This window comes from Lissotriton helveticus, chromosome 10 (genome assembly GCF_964261635.1).
Source record: "Lissotriton helveticus chromosome 10, aLisHel1.1, whole genome shotgun sequence".
Classification (NCBI taxonomy): Eukaryota; Metazoa; Chordata; class Amphibia; order Caudata; family Salamandridae; genus Lissotriton; species Lissotriton helveticus.
The window spans coordinates 126,272,295-126,288,404 of record NC_136071.1 but is presented as its reverse complement, the minus strand read 5'-3'; the positions used below and the strand labels follow the sequence as shown (position 1 = coordinate 126,288,404).

Genomic DNA, 16,110 nt, shown 5'->3' with positions numbered 1-16,110 from the left:
ACCCAATCCCCACACACCCGCATGCAACATCCGGCAATCCTAAAAAAAGATCTCCGATAAAGTGACCCTTCGGGGGACCCGTAGGGAATTGCAGCGCCGGCCCTACGAGGAGCAAACGCCCGATGATGAAGCATGACACCCCCCGGGGTGTGTGAGGGCAACAGAGGATGTAGAATTATTTTCCCTCTCACATTAGGACATTTTTACACCTAGGATTACTTTAGTCTACCTTCTTTCTTAATTTTTCTTTGTTTTAAAATATGGGTGACTGTTAGCACCCCGATACATGGGTGACCTTTGCACCCTTGTTGGTGACTTTTTGCACCTTGACACATGGGTGACTTTTGCACCCTTGTTGGTGACTGTCTGCACCTTGATCCATGGGTGACTTTTGCACACTGATCTAGGAACTTTGTCCTCCTGTTGATAAATAGATTTATATTAGGAGCATGGACACTGGACCTTTATAGCTCCTTGGTCCCCCCTCTTTGTTTAATAGATCTCCTTCAATTAACTTTGCCGACTGTGGAATTTAAATCCAATATTCTAACTGAGGTCTTGTATTCTCCGAATTCAGTAGTGAAACCTCTACTTCCATTTAATGATGCCTTGACAGAGCCCTTTTTGGAGGTATGGAAGAAACCATTGACTGCTCCTGCTGTTTCTAAGAGTGTTGCCAGGAGGTACAGGGTTGCTCCTGAGGACCCTGCCTTTTTGACCTCTCATCCTTCACCGGAGAGCTTAGTCATTCAGGCTGCATGTTCTAAGAAGAATGTTAGTGCTTTTCCCCAGGTTCCATGTGAAAAGGAGGCAAAGAAACAAGATCAGGTTGCAAAGAAGACCTTCTCCTCTGCTAGTATGGCATTAAAGTCAACAAATGCCACTTGTCTGATGGGGAGGTATATGCATGCCCTTATGGATTCTTTGCGTGTTCTTACTCCTAAGGTTCCTGATGCCAACAGGAAGGACTTTGAGGAGGTGATTTCAGACACACAGGCAGCAGCTCGCCAAGTTATACAAAGTGGTTTGGACACTGCAGACTCTGTGGCGCGCATCATGGGCACTGCTGTCGCTACTAGAAGGTCTGCCTGGTTAAAATCCTCGGACTTTTCGGCAGATGTTCAGGCAGCTTTATTGGATCTTCCCTTTGATGGGTCTGGCCTCTTTGGGAAGAAGGCTGATGCGGCCCTTGAGAGATTTAAGGACAGTAGGGCTACTGCTAAGTCTTTAGGTCTTCAGATAAGAGGCTCTTCAACCGGCAGAAGATTCAGGGGTTTTGGTCGCTCTTCCTTTCGGAATTACCGACAAGGTCAGCAGCAGCAGCAAACAGCAGCAGCAGCAAAATTCCATGTACAGATCGTACAGGGGAAAGCAGAGAGCACGTCCTCGTGGGCGTCAAGCCTCTCCTCCTCCACTTCCTCCAACCCTCCTGCCCCAGAAAAGCAGTCCTAGATCCGCCATTCAGGATCATGTGGGTCCAGTGGGGGTCGGCTTACCCATTTTCTACAGGATTGGGAATCGGTTACATCAGATCTTTGGGTTCTCAATCTTGTAGAAAATGGGTATGCCCTTCCCTTTCGGGAATTCCCTCCGAATTACCTGCCTTGTCAAGGTTTTTGCACCGAGGAACACCTGTTGCTTCTACAGGAGGAAGTGCAGACTCTGTTGAAAAAGGGTGCGATAGAGGTGGTCCCAGAGCAGGAAAGGGGTTAGGGGTGCTTCTCCCGGTATTTCCTGATTCCCAAGAAGGATGGCAGACTTCGTCCAATCCTGGATCTCAGGATCTTGAATCTCTTTCTGAAACAGGAGAAATTCAAGATGCTCACCCATGATCAGGTTCTTCAAGCGCTGCTGGAAGAAGACTGGATGGTGTCACTCGACTTACAGGATGCGTACTTTCACATCCCAATCCTGAAGTCGCACAGGAGGTATCTCCGTTTTACGGTGGGATCGCAACACTATCAGTTTGCGGTCCTTCCATTTGGACTTACTACTGCGCCTCGAGTCTTCACCAAGGTGATGGCAGTGGTGGCGGCGCATCTCAGAAGATCAGGGATTCCGGTATTCCCTTATTTGGACGACTGGCTGATCAAAGCAGAGTCATCAGAGAGTGTGCTCCATCATCTACGAGAGACAACCCAGTTGTTGTACAGGTTGGGTTTTTCGATAAATGTACCCAAGTCTCACCTGGTGCCCTCCCAGCGCAACCTGTTCATAGGTGCTGTACTGGACACAACTGTATGTCGTGCATTCCCTCCTCCTCAAAGGATGCGCGACACACAGGAAATGATTCCTTTATTTTACAATGGAGCGGTCGTTCCAGTCCTGAAGGTTCTTCGCCTGCTCGGTCTGATGGCTTCATGCATTCTGTTGGTCAACCATGCACGCTGGCACATGAGGGCGCTCCAGTGGTGCCTCCGCAGGCAGTGGTATCAACACAACGGAGATCTCAGGGAGTCTGTGAGGATCACCAGAGAAGCTGTGGCGGATCTATCTTGGTGGAGCGTGGAAGGCAATCTGTCTCAAGGGAAGCCTTTCCATCTACCTCCATCGGTGGCCACAGTGATAGCGGATGCGTCCACTCTAGGGTGGGGTGCTCATCTGGGGGATCTGGAGATCAAGGGTCTTTGGTCTCCAGAGGAAATGTTGTTTCACATCAACCTTCTGGAAATGCGGGCGATTCGTTTGGCGCTCAAGGCCTTCCTCCCTTCCCTTCGCGGTCGGTCGGTCCAGGTCCTGACGGACAACACGACCGCAATGTGGTACATCAACAAACAGGGAGGAGTAGGGTTGCAGTGTCTCTGCAGAGAGGCTCTGCGCCTCTGGTCCTGGGTTCAGGACCATCAGATTTGTCTGATGGCAAATCATCTGGCCGGGGTTCTGAACATTCGTGCAGACAGTCTCAGTCGGCAGTTCTCTGCCGACCACAAGTGGAGGCTTCACCCGGAGGTGGTTCACAACATCTTTCAGATGTGGGGGACTCCTCGGGTGGACCTGTTTGCCACTCACGAGAATGCTCACTGTCCGTTATTCTGCAGTCTCCAGTATCCGATGCAAGGAGCCTTGGGGGACGCGTTTCAGTTGAGTTGGGGAAGTCAACTCCTTTACGCGTTTCCCCCCATACCTTTGATTCCTCGTGTTCTGAGGAAGATTCGCCAAGACCGGGCCCAAGTCATATTGGTCGCCCCGGACTGGCCAAGAAGGGTGTGGTATACAGATCTTCTCCACCTCTCCTCTCACCCGCCGCTCCGTCTCCCTCTCAGGGCAGACCTCCTCTCTCAGATGGAGGGGCAGGTTCTACACCCCCACCTCCAGACATTACACCTTCATGCCTGGAGATTGAACGGGGCAACCTGAATTCCTTTTCCCTCCCACCTGACGTTGTGGATGTCATCTTGTCAGCCAGGCGTGACTCCACTAAGTCTATCTATTCTTATAGATGGTCGAAATTTGTCACGTGGTGTGGGGAAAAGTCTATAGACCCTTTGAGAGCCCATTTGTCTGATGTTCTCCAGTTTGCCCTTTCTCTGGCTCAGCAAGGGCTTGCTGTTGCCACGGTAAGGGTTATCTTTCTGCGTTGTTGGCATTTCTCTGTTTGCCTGACTGTCATGCACGCACCTGTTATGTCTCGGAAGTGCCCTGGATCCACGATGCTATTCACCCTGTTTTCCCCCCGTCACCTCCCGGGCGTCAGGATATAACACTAACACCCGAAACGTAACTAAGAGGAACACAGGGGAACAAAACAAGGGTAGGAGGGGGAGGAAAAGACAGACACTCCACAGTCTTCTTCCACGCTGGGGTATATGGTATCTTCCGTTATGACACTGCAGAAATATATAAGAAACAATAGTGAAAACAAACCCCTCCCTGTGTCTTCCCTTTTATGATATGTACTGCGTTTATAATGTACCTTAGGGGAAGTGTAATGCACCACGAATCAAAAGGAATACAAGGGAAATGACAGGAACTCAATATGAAGCTGGAACGGACTGTGTACGAAATGTCTGTACCTTTGAATCACAACAACACTGATTATATGTCTGTATTCCCCACATTAGCCAATTCTCGTTTCCTAGCGGAAAGGTTACAATCACTCACCCTGGACACCTACAAGGTGCGCCTTAACGATACCTGAATTAATCTCCACGAAGTGGTGTGACAACACACGATAATATGAGCATGAAACATAAAGGTAAACCTCCTACTTCATGAGGCAAAAACCGGAACCAACTAAGAATACCACCGCACACCGCGGTAAACAAAAAGCAATAAGAGAAAAGGCAAAACAAAGAAACTCTTCCAGAAGCAAGCCGCTTCACGGAAGAACAAATGCACCTACGAGTACTTGCACGCCAACCTTCTCCTAGCTCCTCGGACGCCGAAGTGAACCCGGAACGGGAATAACACTGTCTAACTGAACGCGAAGCGCTTCCTGTAGGTCGGGCGGGCTTATCACTCGAACACTAGTCAGTAGCGCATGCGTGGTGCTAACGCATGCGCAAATGTGTCTCAGATGCTTTTTGCCAACCATGCCAATCAATAATGAACTGCCTGAACAGCGGAACGACCTCTAACCCGACTTGCTACTCGCACTGCAGGCATGACAGAACACCCCTCCCACAACGCCCCCCACCGGTTTGGGCTTGTGGGGGTACCGCCTATGAAAAGCTCGCAGCAAGCGGGCGCATGTACGTGAGAAGCGGGTTCCCAAGATCTTTCCTCCACACCGAACCCTTTCCAGTGTACCAAATACTGAAGACGACTCCTCACTCTCCTAGAGTCCAGAACAGCACCCACTTCATATTCCACGTCAGAATCTACCGGTACTGAGAGAGGTGTAGGAGGAAGACGGGTACCAGGCAACACCTGTTTCAATAATGAGATGTGAAAAACAGGATGAATTTTCATTGAAGGGGGCAGACTCAATTTGATGGCTACCGGATTAACAATTTTAAGTACAGAAAAGGGGCCAATATACTTGGGCTTCAATTTGCATGTTCCCTTCAATGCCAAGTGTTTGGTGGACAACCAAACCTTGTCGTTTTGATGGTACACGGGTCCTGCATGTCTATGTGCATCAGCAGTCTTCTTATACTCTGTCTTGGCCTTGTCAAGGTTGGTATGTATGGTAGCATGAACCACCTGTAAGTGTGCTACTAATTCTTGAGCAGCCGGAATGGCACAAGGCCTCAATGGGGGGAAAGGCAGTACCTTAGGGTGAAACCCATATGAAGCATAAAAGGGTGTATATAAGGTGGAAAAGTGATGGCTGTTGTTATATGACAGTTCTGCCAACCAGATCAGTTCATCCCACTCCTTTTGTTCTTGTAACAGTTGACACCTCAAGAATTGCTCAAGACTTTGATTTACACGTTCAGTTTGTCCATCAGTCTGTGGATGGTGACTAGACGATAGACGCACTTCGATTTGCAAAGTCTTACATAGCTGTTTCCAGAATTTGGAAATAAACTGGGAACCTCTGTCAGTAACCAAGACAGATGGAAGACCATGGAGTCGTGCAATTTGCTGCAGAAACACCCCCGCCAACCCTGCAGAGGTAGGTAGACCTGGAAGCGGGATGAAATGAGCCGCCTTGGTGAACATGTCCACTACTACTAGTAGAGCAGTATTGCCCCTGTGTGTTCTAGGCAATTCCACGATGAAGTCCATTGAGACTGATTGCCAGGGTGCTGTGGGTGTAGGAAGGGGCAATAATAAACCCACCGCCCCTTCATGGGAGGACTTGCTCTGTGCACAGACATGACAGGTTTGTACGAAATGTTGCACGTCTTTAGCCATATGTGACCACCAACAATATCTCCTGATCAGCTCTAAGGTTCTTTTATATCCAGGATGTCCCGCCACCCCATGAGAATGACACCATTCCATGACCTGCTGTTGTAGCGGTGCTGTGGGGATAAACAACCCTCCCTGTATGTACTGAAGATCGTCTGTGACGATGGCCTGGTGTTGCTGTGCTACAGCTCTAGCAGCGGATTCACTCTGTGCGTGCTTTATCTGAACTAGGAATTCTTCTTCATTGTGCAACACTCCAATCAATCTGTGGGGAGCAATAATACAAGGAGGCGTCTCAACTGACGAGACCGGATCGAACCCCAGACGAGATAGGGCATCCGCCTTCCCATTCTGTCTCCCCGCTCTGAAATGGATCTTGAAATCGTACTCATTAAAAAACTGAGTCCATCTCAGCTGACGCATGGACAGAGCTCTGGCGGATTTTAGGTACTGGAGATTACGATGGTCAGTCAGGACAGTGACTGTGTGATTCGTTCCAAGGAGATATTGTCTCCATTCTTCCAATACCTTTTTAATGGCCAGTAGCTCTCTCTCACCAACAGCATAGTTCACCTCCGCTGGGGTCAATTTGTGGGAATAATAGGCCACCGGATGCAATTCACCAGTGGAAGCATCAACTTGAGAAAGTATCCCTCCCACAGCAACTTGTGACGCATCAACCTCCACTATGTAGGGACTGGAAGGATCGGGGTGTTTCAGAATAGGAGCCTGTGTAAAGGACGTCTTAAGCAGGTGAAAGGCTTTATCCGCAGTCTCTGACCATTGAAACGGCACCCCTTTACTCAACAATCTTGTGATAGGAGCCACCAAATCTGAAAACTGGTGTATAAAACGTCGGTAAAAATTAGCAAACCAAATGAATTGCTGGATTTCCTTCACGGTTTTGGGAGGGGGCCAATCTAGAACAGCTCTGACTTTACTCGGGTCCATACGCAAACCTGTAGAGGAGACTATGAATCCTAAAAAGGCTACTTGATGGCGATGAAAGAAACACTTATCCAATTTACAAAAAAGATCGTTTTCTTGTAATAGCTGGAGAACCGACTTCACATGCTCCACTTGTTCCTCTAGAGTCTTTGAATAGATCAGTAAATCGTCAATATAGGCTATAACGTGCTTGTCAAGATACTCCTTCAGCACCTCATTGATGAAGTATTGAAATGCTGAAGGAGCATTGCACAGGCCAAAGGGCATCACTAAATATTCATACAGCCCGTATTTAGTACAGAAGGCTGTCTTCCACTCATCGCCCTCTCTTACTCGAACCAGGTGATAGGCTCCACGTAGGTCTAATTTCGTAAACCATTGAGCATCTTTCACCTGGTCGAGCAGAGAGGAGATGAGCGGTAAGGGATATTTGTTTTTTATGGTGATGTCATTCAATGAGCGATAGTCTATACAACATCGCAAACCCCCTTCCCGTTTAGGGATAAAAAACAAAGCAGAAGAGGCAGGGGATCTGGATGGCCTAATAAACCCAAGTTCTAACATGTTGTCAAGATACTCTCTTAAATACAGGTTCTCTTTCTCCGTAAGGGAGTACACCCTACTGGTAGGAATGCGTGCGCCAGGTTGTAGGTCAATTCGGCAATCATATGCTCTGTGAGGTGGTAAGCAGGTAGCTTGTTTCTGATCAAAAACGGTTTGATACCTTTGGTACACAGGAGGCAGTGTGACATCGGGTTGTTCTTCCTGTGTTGCAGCCATAAGGGACTCTGGCACCACGGGTATAGTTTTTTGTACGGGAGAGGCAAATAAGTTTTCTGAAGACGTATGTTTATGAACAATATCGAAAGGTGGTGATTGCTCGTCTTGTTTCGGGAACGTGATGCTAGTGGTCTTCCAATTTATGTGAGGGTTGTGAAGACGCAACCACGGAAGACCCAAGACCACAGGGAACTGGGGGGATTCTATCAAGTCAAACGTTAACTGTTCTTTATGTGTGGAATTAATACACATATCCAAGGGGATGCTGGAATGTGTGATGGGCCCAGATTTTAAAGGACTCCCATCTATGGTATACACTTCCTCTGGGAATTTCTTTTGTTCAGTAGGTATGTTATTGGCAATGGCCCAGCGATAGTCCATGAAATTGCCTGAGGCCCCAGAATCTATCATTATTGCCTGTGTTACCGACTGTGTCAACCATGCTAGGATGGCCGTGACAAAAAAATGTCCTTTATTGTTCACCAATGAGGAGACCATTTGAACCAATGGACCCTGCGGTACGGTCTCTGTTACCTTAGGGTCTGCTAGTTTTCCGATTTGCGGTAGGATTTGGGTTTGACAGGACATTCACGTAGGAAGTGTCCTGCTTTACCACAATATAAACACAGTCGGTTTACTCTACGTCTTTGTCTTTCTGCCTCACTTAAGGGACCTTTTATGCTCCCTATCTGCATGGGTTCAGGTTCTTCTGCCTTGGTATCAGCCTCTGTTTTCTTTTCTTTATGACTGTATCTAGTGTAGTCGTATCTTCCTCTATCTTTTCTTCTTTCACCTAATCTGTGATCTAATTTAACCACTAGATCGATTAACTCAGGACAAGTTGATGGAGGATCTACTACATGAGCCAACTCATCTTTGAGCTCATCTCGTAAACCTTTATAGAAAAGAGCACTTCTCTTATTCTCAGGCCAATCAGCCTCTACCACTAATCTGTTGAAGGTAGTAATGTAGGTGACTAAATCTTTGGACCCTTGTTTCAGATGTAGTAGCTCCGTATCTGCAGCATGTGTAAAGGTGTGTTTGTCGAACATTTTTCGCAGTTCTCTTCGGAACGCTTCATAATCCAATAACATGGGATCATCCTTTTCTATTAATGAGATGGTCCAATTAGCTGCTGACCCTCCGAGATACGACAGTACGAAAGCCACCTTCGCTTGGTCATTAGGAAAACAGGCAGCTTTGCATAAAAAATGTAACTGCCATTGTGTCAGAAAAGCAGCGCATTTGGAAGGGTCACCGTAAAACCTTTCAGGTGGAGCCAAAGGAATAGACTGGGGGGTGACAACCTGCACTACTGGGGTTGCATTGCTGGTCCCTGCTCTATCCCCGTCGTGTGCGCTCAAGGCAGCCAACCTGTCGGCAATGTTTTGGGTTTCTCTCTGGAGATTACCCACCATGCTCGCTACGTCCTGCAGCGTAAGATCCATGACACCTAGGAGACACTGTACATAAAGGCTTCGCGTTCTGTCATGCACGCACCTGTTATGTCTCGGAAGTGCCCTGGATCCACGATGCTATTCACCCTGTTTTCCCCCCGTCACCTCCCGGGCGTCAGGATATAACACTAACACCCGAAACGTAACTAAGAGGAACACAGGGGAACAAAACAAGGGTAGGAGGGGGAGGAAAAGACAGACACTCCACAGTCTTCTTCCACGCTGGGGTATATGGTATCTTCCGTTATGACACTGCAGAAATATATAAGAAACAATAGTGAAAACAAACCCCTCCCTGTGTCTTCCCTTTTATGATATGTACTGCGTTTATAATGTACCTTAGGGGAAGTGTAATGCACCACGAATCAAAAGGAATACAAGGGAAATGACAGGAACTCAATATGAAGCTGGAACGGACTGTGTACGAAATGTCTGTACCTTTGAATCACAACAACACTGATTATATGTCTGTATTCCCCACATTAGCCAATTCTCGTTTCCTAGCGGAAAGGTTACAATCACTCACCCTGGACACCTACAAGGTGCGCCTTAACGATACCTGAATTAATCTCCACGAAGTGGTGTGACAACACACGATAATACGAGCATGAAACATAAAGGTAAACCTCCTACTTCATGAGGCAAAAACCGGAACCAACTAAGAATACCACCGCACACCGCGGTAAACAAAAAGCAATAAGAGAAAAGGCAAAACAAAGAAACTCTTCCAGAAGCAAGCCGCTTCACGGAAGAACAAATGCACCTACGAGTACTTGCACGCCAACCTTCTCCTAGCTCCTCGGATGCCGAAGTGAACCCGGAACGGGAATAACACTGTCTAACTGAACGCGAAGCGCTTCCTGTAGGTCGGGGCGGGCTTATCACTCGAACACTAGTCAGTAGCGCATGTGTGGTGCTAACGCATGCGCAAATGTGTCTCAGATGCTTTTTGCCAACCATGCCAATCAATAATGAACTGCCTGAACAGCGGAACGACCTCTAACCCGACTTGCTACTCGCACTGCAGGCATGACACTGACCAACCTTCTCTTTTCAGGTCTCCCTGTAGTTTTAAGGTTTTTGAAGGGCCTCACAAATAAGTTCCCTCCTACTCCTTTTATTGTGCCTCAGTGGGACTTGTCTTGACCTTTCTGATGGGTGCTCCCTTTGAGCCTCTTCACAAATGTCCTTTGAGGCTTTTGACTCTTAAGACAGTCTTCCTTGTTGCAATAACCTCGGCAAGGAGGGTAAGTGAGCTTCAGGCTCTTAGTTCCAAGCCCCCTTTCTTGACCATTCATGCTGATCGAATGGTTCTTAGGACCAGGGCTGCTTTTCTTCCTAAGCTTGGAAGACCAGCTCTTCGTTGGATTTGCTGGCTGCAAGAAAGGAAGAGCGGTCCATAAGAGAACTTTATCGAGATGGATCGTCCTCTGCATAAAGATCTGCTACTCTTTGGCCGGTAAGGAACCACCAGAGGGTATAAGGGCTCATTCTACAAGAGCTAAATCTTCTACCTCAGCATTGGCTAGAGGTGTTCCTGTGGAGGATATTTGCAGGGCCGCGACTTGGTCTTCCCTCCACACTTTCGCAAAGCATTACTGCTTGGATTCCGAGGTGAGGAGGGACGGCCACTGCGCGCGTTCTGTCCTCCAGGATTTTCTGGTTTACACCCTCCTCCGGGAGTGGGGACTGCTGTGGGACTCTATTCACAAGGTGAGGAATCCACACGGCAGATGTATCTATCAGAAGAACAAGTTACTTACCTTCGGTAACGCTTTTTCTGGTAGATACAATATCTGCCTGTGGATTCCTCACTGACCCACCCGCCTCCCCGTTGTCCACTCTTCTATACCAGAGTTACTGTATTGTAATGTTTATTTATTTTGTTGTCAAGGTAATGTTCAATTGCTTTCCTGCATTTGCTTTACATTGTGTTTTACCTCGACTATTGTGTACTGTGTGTACTTTGTACATTTCTACTGTCATTGGTCCGTCCGTGTGCCTCGATGGCACGGAAAAAAGGGCGGAACTGATGTCATCACGCCGGCGTGGGCCTGTTATAGGCGTCGGTGACGTCAGCGGAGTTGCGTGCGATGCCGTGTCTCTATGACGTCCAAGTCCACGTCGGCGCGAGGCTACGAAAAGAATTTCCAAATGCTGCTGACGCAAGGGGGATATTCACAAGGTGAGGAATCCACAGGCAGATATTGTATCTACCAGAAAAAGCGTTACCGAAGGTAAGTAACTTGTTCTTTCAGCCGTTACCGACCGGTATTTAAGAATTGGCATGTAGGGGCCCTATTTTACCGATTCGGTAAAATTACCGAATCGGTAACTTCCCGATGTAGGTGGGACTCTTCTGAGTCCCAAGGGCCTTACAGAATCGGTATTTTACCACCCAATCCAATTGGGTGGTAAAATACCGAATCCAGGTGTGCATGCACATTTGTGCATGCACATCTATGCCATGTGACAGACAGACATGCCCTTAGGGCATGTCTGTGTGCCACATGGCACACATGACTGTATTTGGGGTGCTAGAGGGTGTCAAAGTGACACCCCCTGCACCCTTGCAGGAATCGGAATTCACAGCCCATAGGAATCAATAGGAAATACCGATTCGGTAATTACCGAATCGGTAAATACCGAATTTTAAAGAATCGGTAATTCAATTACCGATCCTTCCTAAATCTCCCTCCTTCATATTTACCGATTCATAAATACCGAATCGGTAAAATTCGGTATTTATGAATCGGTAAATACGATTCTCCTACATCTGGCCCCTTGTTCCTAATGCATAAGCCATACTCTTGATTTATTCGGGTCCTCCTTGATCCATTGTGCATATTATTTCAACTGGGCCTATCTTCATTGACATTTCATTTTATTTCCCTTCTCATTTGATGGCGGGCCTCCTGTTTGGTATGTTTTACTTTTCTTTCCTTTATCACAGGTTTGATGTCCAGTAACCAAAGATGTTTGCCTTTTGAATGTGCAGGTGGTCTTCTCCATCACCGAGTACCATTTTCATCATAAGACTTTAAAGAACCACCTTTCCAAGAGGCTGCAGGGTCTCACACCCAATACGTTAGCATATTGGTCAAGGCAGATTGCTCAGAGAATTCTTAAAGGGATCCTGTTTGTTTTAGCGAATGTTTTCTCCCAGGAAGTATTTAATGAAGCTTCTTCTGCATGCAGAAACCCCAAAACAATCTTATATGGTAGGTGCCCTGTCTTACAGTAAATAACACCTGAAAAACGTCTGGAAGTTTAGTTGTAAGTTTATGCAGATGGTGTTCTTCTGTTGTTTGACCCTTTGATGTGGTTGCTGTTGCATGAGAGTTGTGATCCATAGACACCTTTCTTTCCTTCCTGTTTGTGAGCTGGGTTATCTTTAAGGGTTGTCCTTCTTCACTGGTCCCCCATCAGCCCACCACTCATGGCCACCTCCTTATGGCACTTGTCCAGACCATCTGTTGTACTCTGGTAAATATCCGACTGGTGGAAAGATTGTAATAAAAGAATCTTGACCCACAGCTGCCCCAACTATAGTTCCCTCTCATGTTCTTAATTGCGGCTTAAAGTTGGGCTCCCTGGGCTAGGTATGCAAGACCTGATTAGAGGGGAAGAGGGACTCTCATCCACCTCAATCCTAGCACTCCAGGCCAACCTGTTCCTTCACCAGTTGGGCCCCAGGGGATGTCAAATCTTTTGTTGATTCTACTCTCTTCAGCTCTCAATATTTAGACCCTCTTCTCATTGCCCTCAGGTTCACCACTAGGCTCAAAAGTTGAAGCTTCTTGTTGTTTGAATATATTTTTACTGGAAATTGTTTTCTCTACCAAGAGCGTATTGTTTTAGAATGTTTATTTCTAAAAATCTATCTAAATTTTAGTCTGTCAAAGCTTGAATATAATAATGCAGTTGAACAATTTAGTTATACATGCAAAAGAATATATAGGTCGCAGGGCAAAATTAGTTTCTTCAGAATGCCTGCCACTTAACAGACTTGGCGAATGAAATGAGGTCAGTAGAGGTGCTACTGGTTGCTACAGTTCATAAATAGCCTGGTACCAAGGCACCTGGGAGAAGCTTGAACTGAATACGCAGATAACAAGATAACACATGATGGAAAAAAGCTGCAGATCTTTTTTCTCATAAGTAATACGTAAATTGTATCTTGCAGTTCAATTTACGTAAGTCAGACTACACAACCACACTGAACTTCCCTTTGTTATATGTTTGCGATTGTTGAATTGTTTTTCTTCCATCTAGTTTAATACAAGTTGAAGCATGTGAAGAATATGTTCTCTGGTTCATGTACAGCACACTGATGCCTCGTTACAGAGTCAGCTATATAGTAACGTATGTATCAATATGTAAGGTGGACTAGAAAAAATCATTTTTTACTCAAAATGCATGGGCTCAACATATAGGTGCTTTTTAGCAGTGCAGTAAGGTCTGCTAACCCAATTTCTGCACATTTTTCCAATTTGTGTGTGCTTTAACCCCTTCTACGCTGATGACGAGCTGGGCTCGTCATGGCGTAGCCTCCTCGCACGCTGATGACGAGCCCAGCTAGTCACGTAACATGCGCTTTAGAAAATCTCAGCGTACGGGCGGAATTCCGCCCGCACGCATGCGGTTAAGCTCTGCGGTATAGTTTGCAAAGTTTCATGGTGTGATATTGTTTCACAGCACAATAAAACCATATTTTCTACCACATTTAAGGGTTGGTAACTACTTCCTGCAAATAAATATGCTGCTAAAAGAATAAAAAGTTATCTGGACAGGATCAGCTTTAACATCATCTAGAGCATTCCTGGATGTTATAGCTGCCTGTTATTGTCTTCTCTAGGTTAGGACCAAGCCTGCTATTTATGCCTGTCTTACTCCTAATGCTGCCTTTCTTTGCAAACTCTCCATTGCAGCGAGGAAGTGCAGCACCCCAGAACTCATTTCAGCTCTCTTTAAGGATTTTCGAGAGACAAGGAAAGCTGAGCTGGGATTAGGGGACAGTCACGTAAATAGGCTCTCCCCACATTTGTTCAGCTGGTGCCAGCTCTCTCTACTGGAGAAAGAGAAACAGATTTCTTCCAGAAAGCGACTTCAAACCTTCCGTTGAAGCTATCGTACTCATTTGAATGATGGAAACACCCTGCTTCATGGCAGCCTGCACTCCACACTAGTCCTCCATAAGGACATCCAACATGGTGCCGTACATCTAACCTAAAGTCTGAAAAAATGATGATCACATCAACCCTCTCCTGATGGAACTCCATTGGCTCCACTTATCGGCCTGCACCATCTTCAAAACCAGCTGCATCATTTGCAAAGCCATCATGGCTTGCAGTCCTACCTCTCTGGCCCAAAAACACATCATCTATCCCTGGTAGCTTTTGGTGCACGCACTGCCAGGACACCATCAGATCCGACGCAAAGTAGTGTAAAAAGAAACAAGGTATTAGGTCATTTCTGTTGATGCACTCATGATCTGGAACTACATCCCCGTACCTCTCCTCCTCCAAACCAGGAAAGAGTTGAAGGTGCACCTCTTTAAAGACCACTACATCATGATGCAGTAACTGTCCACACAACTGTTACTTCTCAAATTACTTGTTTACTATACCTTTGCATTTGACCCTGAGCCGCTCTCTGTTGACTTTGGCTAGGTACACGTTATACAAATACCAAATACATCAATACTTTCAGGGACCCCTGCAGCACCATCCATGGTTCCCTCTAGTTTCCATCTGGTATGGTGAGAGCACATGCCCATCACCAGCCGTTTTCACTTGAGTGTTGAAAAAAAGAGTCCCCCACTAACACACATGAGTTTCCACTCAACCTGTGTGGCTGCGGAGTGACCCATCAGTCAGGTGGCCTCAGTGTTAAAAAAGGATTAAAATCATTCACAGCTTGTGAATTTTAGTGTCTTTTGTGTGTCCCTATCTATAGTGGGCCCTCCAACCGTCTTCATCTCTGAGTTATGTCTCATCCTGAAAAACAGACCAGTCCTCACTTAGTATTCTAGAATTTATTGAGTGCACTGGATTTATTTTACCTCAAGTGGTTCCTGAGATATTGCCCTGAAAGTTGTTAGGTCCCAGTTCAGTTCGTTAGATAGAGCTAGAAAGGGTAGAGACACTCTTGGGGCACCATGGTTGAACTGTAGTAACCACGGCTGTTAGATCTTGGGTTAGTGGTCCTTGAATGTACATGTCCCGAGGGCCTGAGATACGGAGACTTTATTATTAAGTTGAATTGAGCATCTAATTTATTCTGATCCTGATTCAATTGTTTGTAGTCTTGGTTTCTGCACAAAAAAAACCTTTAATGAGTTACAGTTTTGGTGGAAGGATTATGAGTAGTCTTCCCATGGGGCATTTTTCAAGCTGATAGCTGTGTTCCCTTTAAACTACCCCAGAGGAACTACGGTACTCTCTCGACAATTTCAGAGCAATCTATGCTTCTCAAACTACCTAGGAGAACATATGGCAAATTTTCCAAAGAGAGATAGGTTAAAGAAGTGGAACTAACACCAGACTGCTGGGCTTCTAGCAACTTTCGGGACCGCTTCCGCAAAGTCTTCAGCGCCATGGCCCGACAGTTAGAGCACGACCTGGGGTCACTGTCACGCTCCAGGCAGTAGAGACACACGTCGTGGGGGTCAGTCACCGACATCATGTGGCGACAGGCTCCGCAGGACTTAAAACCAGGCATTCCTGCTTGGCACCAGGAGTCGATAGAGACAAAAAATCTCAAAAACTCAGTCAAAAAGTGACTGGGGGTACTTGCTCTTCCCGGATCTGCACTTGCTGGCACGGAAAAAGAAAGAACTGACGTCAGCGTGCGAGGGTGGTGTCTAAGTAGCTGCCGTAACGTCATCCCGGCGACCACGACGCCAACGACGGACACAGAGCCGCACGACGCCACCTTCCGACGCGCAGTGGTACTGCTGACAAAAACTTTCTGGATCCAGTCTGACGCATGGGGGTAATTCTGAGGTAAGGAATCTATCACTAACTAATGTTTCTTACAGATATATCGTTACCGAAGGTAAGTAACTTGTGCATTAGGCCTTCACTTCTCACCTAAGCTACTATTGAGAGTTCTGAAAGATTTT

The 16,110-nt window shown here is 46.6% G+C and overlaps 1 protein-coding gene across 2 annotated transcripts in view; it reads left to right on the top strand.

The window, feature by feature from the left end:
* The window catches only part of PRKAR1B (protein kinase cAMP-dependent type I regulatory subunit beta), a 561,069-nt gene that overhangs the window by 457,186 nt on the left and 87,773 nt on the right, over positions 1-16,110 (top strand). The gene's annotated exons all lie outside the window — the stretch shown is intronic.